The 7,984-nt window shown below is 38.6% G+C and overlaps 1 non-coding gene across 1 annotated transcript; it reads right to left on the bottom strand.

The window, feature by feature from the left end:
* Nucleotides 1-2,248: 2,248 nt before the first annotated feature.
* Nucleotides 2,249-2,394, bottom strand: LOC106694801. Its single transcript, XR_002826803.1, has one exon. It is a non-coding gene; the product is annotated as a small nucleolar RNA SNORA57 (small nucleolar RNA).
* Nucleotides 2,395-7,984: the final 5,590 nt, after the last annotated feature.

Genomic DNA, 7,984 nt, shown 5'->3' on the forward strand with positions numbered 1-7,984 from the left:
TTAATCAATATATATAACCTCCTTCTCACCCTTATTCCTTAAATTTGCTTTAAGTTTTTATTTGGGAAATTGATCTGACTTTTGTGTCCAGTCTCCTCATCTGTCTGCCTGATGAATAAACCTTTTTTTCTTTTTTTTTTCTTCAGAATTTAGCTTCTCTGTGAAGGATGGGCAAGGACCCAATGACTTTGTTCCATATAATTGTTTTCTGTATCTTATGTTTCACATGAAAAATGGAGAGCTGATATATATCTGATCATTTTCTGTCATATAAAATCCGTCTACAAGTGTCTATTAGAAATTGCAGTTTGCCAAAATTAAAATGTGTCATTAAAAAATTGAAATTTTTTAAAATGTATATCTAAAAACTATCAAGATGCAGATACACATATAGCCTGTGGGTCTCAAATAAATGTATTCAATTGAAAAATTATTTCAGGAATAATAATTTTGGTGGCTACCTTTTAAAAATCTTATTGATTCCTTTGACAGAATTTATTTTATTATCATTTCATTGTTAGATTTAATGTATTTTCGTTAATGTATTGAATATGTGTAGGTGTTTCTTACTATTGAGTATTATGGTGTATAAAGTAGTTATAAAATTAAAAGATCTTAAACCACTTCTTCTAGAGAAAATCCAAGTGTAGGTTCCTGGTACCTCCAGGCACAACATTTCCTCAACCAGTGAGTACGTGCTTGCTTTGTGTGGATTTCCACTTTATCACATGCCTATGGAGCCACCTTAACACGTAGGAGGAAGGAATATGAAGTATTAAATGTTAGTGAGGAGTGTTCTAAATCAAATGACCTAAGCATGAATTGAACACTTACACTTCAGCCGCACTGTAAAATGCCAATACTTCAAAGGTATATGATTAATAAAAGTTAAGGAATAAATTACCACTTCATTGAAAATGAAAGCATAATGTCAGCAAAGAAGGAGGACAAAATTTAAAAATGTTTAAAGTTTTCCTTGTGGCTCAAACTGATGCATAATTCTGAGAACTGGAACAAATTTCAAAGACAATTCACCAATAAGGACAATGTTGTTTTTTACATTCCTCAAACACTTGGTGCAGTAGGAACTAAGAATGGACATGTAAACATTGAAGTTGTCAAGTAATACTTCTTCTGAAATAAACAGTATCAGTAATTCATCTTCTGGACTTTTGGAATAAAATGTTAACATTCGTTATTATAAGGGACATGTACTTAAAACATGGTGAAAAGGCATAGAGTAAAAGCACCCATCTGTCCCTAATTGTATTTGTAGGAGGAGTCATATGAATTCTATTAAAAACTTTAAATTTATTTCTAAATCTCATTTCCTCTGAAAATAACTTACATTATTGTTTAAAGAAAAACTTTTAACTTTTAATGATTATATTATGAAAAAATATCTTATAAACATCCAAGGACAATAAGTTCTCATGCCATTCATATAATATTTCCAATTGAAAGATATATTATTGATCATAATTCCTTAATATATAATGCACTCTACAAACATTTAAAGTATTACAGTTTGCAGAATTAATAACTATTTCAATACAAAGAAAGAGCAATCACTATGATAAAAAAAATACAGCCAAGCAATATTATGTAAAATATTGTATAACTGGGAACACTTAGATAATATGATCAAAGGCAATCAAAGTGTGAGCCTCAATTTCACACTTTAAAAATGATTGATATCAAAATTTGCACAGTCTTTAATAATGGATAATGGAGTGAGGAATTTCAAATAGGAATTTTCAAGTCTTCTCTGCTATCATAAGGGTGGAAGAAATATAAATGTTTAAACTACATAGTAATCTGTCCTTTAACTTGGATTATGTGACAAAGATCTCAAGTTAATATATGTTTTACAGAAAATATATAGAGAATGAAAACCATATGACTAATTGCCCAATACCCTTTATCTCATAAAATTTATAATGAAACTATCGCAGGTCTCTGGGAGATAGAAGAAGCTAATGTCCATAGAGAAAGAAAGGACAAAATAAAAAAGAAAGAAAAATGGAGGGTTGGTAACAGAAATGGAGAGAACTTCGTATGGGACAAGTTTGTAACCAATAGATTAGGAAAAGGTAGAATCAACATCCTGGAGAAGGGCAATCCAATGTATAGTTTTTAAAAAACAGGGAATGATAGAGGCACCAAGAAAGCAGTCATTGAAAGAGACAATGGAGTAAAAGATTGTCAGAGAAATTTTACTAAATTGTTTCTGAAGATTTTTTTTTACCCATGTCCTGGCGCTTGGGGATAGAACCGGTGGACTGGAAATCGTCAGCATGGAAGGCATGACGCCCAGGGGGCCGGGGCTCTCTCCCTCTGTCTCCGTTCATTATGGGAACTGGGACCACACGCCCGAACCCCAAGAAGAGGAGGGTTGAAGACCTTTTGAGAAATAAAATGGAAAGCTCAATGTAAGTACCATAAAAAGTACAGTAAAGAAAACATTAAATTATTGAAAAATTCTAGTGTGAAGTTAAACCTGTCATAATTCTGATAAAGAAATACACACACAGAGTACATGTACAACATGCACAAACAGTGGCAGAAATCTATCTTTAACCAAACAAACACCAGCCATTTGAAATGCTATGTATATTATTAGTAAAGTTTGCTTAACAGAAAGTGTCTGCAAACATAGACTTAAACAATAAAATAAAACTAAGACATAATAAAGGGAGAAATTGCATAACAAATTGCAATGGCAAACTTTGGTTGGAAAGATAAGATAATGAGACAAATTAATACCAAAAGATGGGTATGTTAAAATTTAGCAAGTTTATCATTGAAACTTGAAAACAATACTTACACATCAGACACTTTAAAAACACCAACATTGTTAATAACATGTACTTGCTGAGATAATCTTTCTACATAAATTCAAATGACACACTAAAAAAGTAAGTAATACTAGGGGATATTGAAGTGCAAATGAAGATAGCAAACCTCTGTTGGAAAGATAAAGAACCAAAATCATCTTATATAACAAAAGGCTAATATGCAAATAGACCCAACTGTGGAAAACCAGAACAACCAAACAACCGAACAACTGGTTGCTATGAGGTTCACTGACCACCAGGGGTGTGTGTGGAGCATGGCTGGTGTTGCCCATGGCAGGATGGTGGAGCAGGTGAGCAGAGGTGCCAGAGCACGTCAGGGCACCGGTTGCTGTTATCCGGGTGAGCCTCTGAGGGTTACTGGAAATTCTTTGCTCCTGCACACCGCGGGCCTGCCTGGTGCTCACACCTGCTGCCAGCGCCAGCTCTGCTTGCACCCACTGCTGATGTTTGAGCTGCCGCTCACACCCACTGCCAGCGGCAGGACTGCTCAAACCCACTGCTGGTGTCTGGCGCCAGTCCCGATCACTTGGATCACTTGGAGCAAGTGGCAGCTGATGGCCCGATCACCCCTGAGGGCTTCTCCCCCTGCTCCTGAGGAGTGATTGGTGCAACAGCCGCAACTCATATCCATTGACAGCGCTAGCCCTGCTTGCACCAGCTACTGGCACCGGCCCCAATTGCTCCACACCATCAGTGAGTGTGAACGGTGGCGATGGGAATGGGGTTGCTGGCAGACAGGGGCCTGGGACTGTGGTGGGAGGGACCTGGTGGGGGCATAGAGGATGGGCTGAGACCCACCCCTGTGCCCACTGCAGCCTCCTGGCCCACAGTTCCTTTCAAGGTGCACAAATTCGTGCACTGGACCCCTAGTGTAAAAATAAATATGTTGAAGTTGAGGATGATGATCATTAAAAGTTGAGAACAAAGGTATAAGAACCAAATTAAACAATAGCCAAGTACAAAGCGAAATACATTAATGGACTTGCTCTTTTCCTATTCACACATATCTGAAAAATGAAAGGAAGAAAGAACCAATTCAATCTAAATAAAGAGGTGATGTCAGGAAGGGAGGAGAACAAAAATTTGAAGAACCTACAGTTTTCTCTCTGGTTCAAATGATTTATATTTGTGAGTATAACGAATATAAAGTTCAAAAAGTCAAAAATCACCAACCAGAGGTATGCTGCTTGATATTTCCTCCCCCTTGGTCCAAAAGCTACTGAAATTGAAAGTGAAACCATAAGAGGACTTAGAACAGGGTTTTCTCCTTGGTAAACAATGACACTCATTGGTCTTTCATTGGGCCTTCTATATGTATCAAGACAAAATGCAAACACACACACATATTTAAGATACTCTAAAAGTGATGAGGAAGCATACATTAAAGGCACCCATTGTCAAGAACTGTATGTGAAGTAATAGTCACATGACACCTGCTACATACATTCAAGAGATATATTCCTAAATTTCACTGTTTGAATACAAAAATATATTTGAAACATGTCTTTAAGTAAGACGGATTTTAAACTATTAATGTTTATTTAGTGTTTTATGAAAATGTCTTTTGGAAAATTCTAGACTAATAGCTTCTGGTGCCATTTATATAAAAAAATTCGAATTAAGATATTATCAGTAAAGGGGATCCCAGATGTCCGCAGAGTAGATGGAAGCTACACTTACCTCCTCCCAGCGCCAAACCAGATTTACAACTAATTTATAGATCAACCAGTTGAATAGTAGCAGAAAAGAAGTCTTTAACCAACGATGTATAGAAGTAGCCAGATATGTCTATTGGTCATCTGTCTGTCCTCTTTGGAGAAGTATCTATTCAGATCCTTTGCCATGACCCAGAAATTTTTCTTCTAGGACCATTTCCAAAGAAATCCAAAACACTAGCTTGAAAGATTATATGCTCCCCTATGTTCATTAGAGTATTATTTTCAATAGCCAAGAGTTGGAGGCAGCCCTAATGCCCATCATTATGTAAGTAGATAAAAAAGCTGTGGTATGTTTACACAATGGAATACTACTTGGCTGTAAAAAGAGAAATTGTAAATTTTGTGACAGCGTGGCTGGACCTTGGAGAGTATTATGCTGAGTGAAATAAGACTGTTAGAGAAAGACAAATACTGTACAGTTTCACTTATACATGGAATCTAATGAACAAAATAAACAAACAACCTAGAAACAGAAGCTACATAGACACTAGTAAAAAGAGCAGAGACATGGAAAGGCCTGGCCCTGTGCCCATAAGTGGCAGGTGAAAATACTCTAGGAGGCAGATTGGCCCCTCCTTCTTACAGCCATATCCTGTGGAGCCAGAGAGAAACAATGGATTGGTGGATCACTTGGAGCTTCAAGCAGGTTGCTGAAAGCCAAAGGATGACAGTTTCTGATAGTGGTTAGCACCTAAGTACCTCATAGGCAGCCCAGAATTGGCAGAAAGAACAGTCAGCCATGGCCATCAAAAGAGTAGGATACAAAGCGAGCTCCAGAGATTCCAAAATGGTGGTGGAGTAAGTGGAAGCTACACTGACACTCTCCCAGAACCAAACTAGAATTACAACTAAAATACCAAAAGAACAGCCTGAATAATCAAATGAAGACCAGCTGGATAGAACAATGATAACCAAGACAGGACATGTAGTCACATAGAGACTGGTAGGCAGTACAGAGGTGTGAAAGGGCTGACTTGACTTTCACATACAGCAGCTGAGATTCTAGAGAGATATATCAGTTGGAGTAGGTTCCCACTGAGAACTCTGGGATCAAAACCCCAACCTGGGCTCCCCACCCCAGAGCACCAGAACTGAGACAGGTGCCCACATAACATCTGGCTGTGAAAAGCAGCAGGGTTGGTGGCTGCAAGAAAGAGCTGGCTGGAAATGCAGGCACCCTCTTGAAGGGCCAATGCACAAAATTTTGTGTGCAGCCACTCACCTTGGGCTGTGGCAGAGGGAGGACAAACTAAACTAGAGCTGTGTGAGCAGAATCTAGGATTGAGGGCTCTGGGGTTAGAGCTTGGAAGGCAGCCACCCTGGGTTCTTGTGCTGAGTCATTCCCTCACATGCAGAGGACATCTTTCACCCACAGACCTTTAGAACTATCTAGGAAGTTTCCCCTGGGGGGAAAGGAATTGCCCCACCCTATTGGAAAACTTCTCATCCCGCTATGTGGTTAATAGCCTGAGGCTAATCAAGACAGAATATGAAAGAGACTGCAGGCATAGGTGGGTCTCTGGAGGTTCTGAGTCTTTGATTGATATCCTGCTGGGTCTGGGGTTACAAAAAGTGAAGCTTGATGCATATCTTGCTTCTTTCCAAAGGCACCCAGCCCCAGCAGAGGGTGCCACAAGCTTGGATTACTGATAGCTCCAAATGGTACTGAGGGCTAATCACAAACAACGTCTGACATTGTCCTGTACCAGAGACTTGGACTCATAGCAGATATGCCTAACACATAGACACAAACCCAAACAGGCAGCCAAAGTGGGGAGACAGAAAAACAAGCCCCAAATGAATAAAAGAGAATTCTCCAGAAGGAGAACTAAATGAAATGGATTTAAGATATTTATGAGATATAGAGTTCAGAATAACGATGTCAAAGAAGTTCAACAGCATGAGAAAAGACAGTAACTAAGAAAAAAGACCAGATGGAAATGAAGAATCACATAGCACTAATAAAGAACACATTGGAAGGAATACACAGCAAATTAGGAGAAGCTAAGGATGGGTTCAGTGAATTAGAAGACAAGGCAGAAAAAAATCACTCACCAAACCGGTTTGGCTCAGTGGATAGAGGGTCAGCCTGCTGACTGAAGGGTCCCAGGTTCGATTCCAGTCAAGGGCATGTACCTTGGTTGTGGGCACATCCCCAGTAGGAGGTGTGCAGGAGGCAGCTGGTCAATGTTTCTCTCTCATCAATGTTTCTAAATCTCTATTCCTCTCCCTTTCTCTATGTAAAAAATCAATAAAATATATTTTTTAAAAAAAGAAAAAAATCACTCAATCAGAGAACCAAAAAGAAAAAAAACCCACAATTTAAAAACAGGAGGACAGCTTAAGGGGGCCATGGAACAACATGAAACATAACAATATTCTCATAATAGGAGTGCCAGAGGTGAATAAAATGAGGAAGGGATAGAGAACCTATTTTAAAAAATAATTATGACAGAAAACTTCCCTAACATGGTGAAAGAAAAAGACATACAAACTCTGGAGGCACAGAGAATCCCAAGCAGGAAGAGCTGAAATAGGCCCATGACTAGACACATCATAATTAAAATGCCAAACATTAAAGAAAACTGGAGACTCGTAAAGGCAGTAAGAGAAAAGGAATTTGTTACTTTAAAAGGAGCTCCCATATGGCTGTCAGCCGATTCTTCATAAAAAGAAAACAAAACAAACAAACAAAAAACAACTCTGCAGGACAAAAGGGAATGACATGAAGTATTCAAGGTAATTAGAAAGCAAGGATCTGAAACCAAGATTACTATATCCAACAAGGCTATCACTCAGAATAGATGGTGAAATAAACAGTTTCTCTGACAAACAAAGGCTTAGGAGTTCATCACCACCAAGAAATGCTAAAGGGACTGCTGTAATGAGAAGAAATAGAGTGAGAGAAACATAGGCATAAAGAATTAAAATGGCAACAAATGAGGACCTATCAATAATAACCTTAAATGCAAATGTATTAAATGCTCAAATGAAAACAGCGGTCGCCAACCTTTCAGACCTCACGCATGACCGGATGGCGACCGCCGCTCCAAAGGTTTCCTTAAACCAGCTATTGCCAAACTTTTGGACCTCACTGGCCACCAGTGGTCCGCAGACCAATGGTTGGCAACCGCTGAATTAAAAGACATAGGATAGCCGAATAGATAGGAAAACATGACACAATTATATGCTGTCTACAAGACACCCATCTCAGAAGAAAATGATCACACAGGATAAGAGTGAAGGGATGGGAAAAAAATTTAATATGCAAATGGGAACAAAAAGCTGGGCTAGAAATACAAGTATCTGAAAAAATAGACTTCAATATGAAGGCCATGCCATAGTCGGTTTGGCTCAGTAGATACAACATCAGCCTACAGACTGAAGGGTCCTGGGTTCAATTCCAGC

The sequence above is a fragment of the Myotis lucifugus genome, unplaced genomic scaffold (assembly GCF_000147115.1).
Source record: "Myotis lucifugus unplaced genomic scaffold, Myoluc2.0 scaffold_641, whole genome shotgun sequence".
NCBI classification, from domain to species: Eukaryota; Metazoa; Chordata; class Mammalia; order Chiroptera; family Vespertilionidae; genus Myotis; species Myotis lucifugus.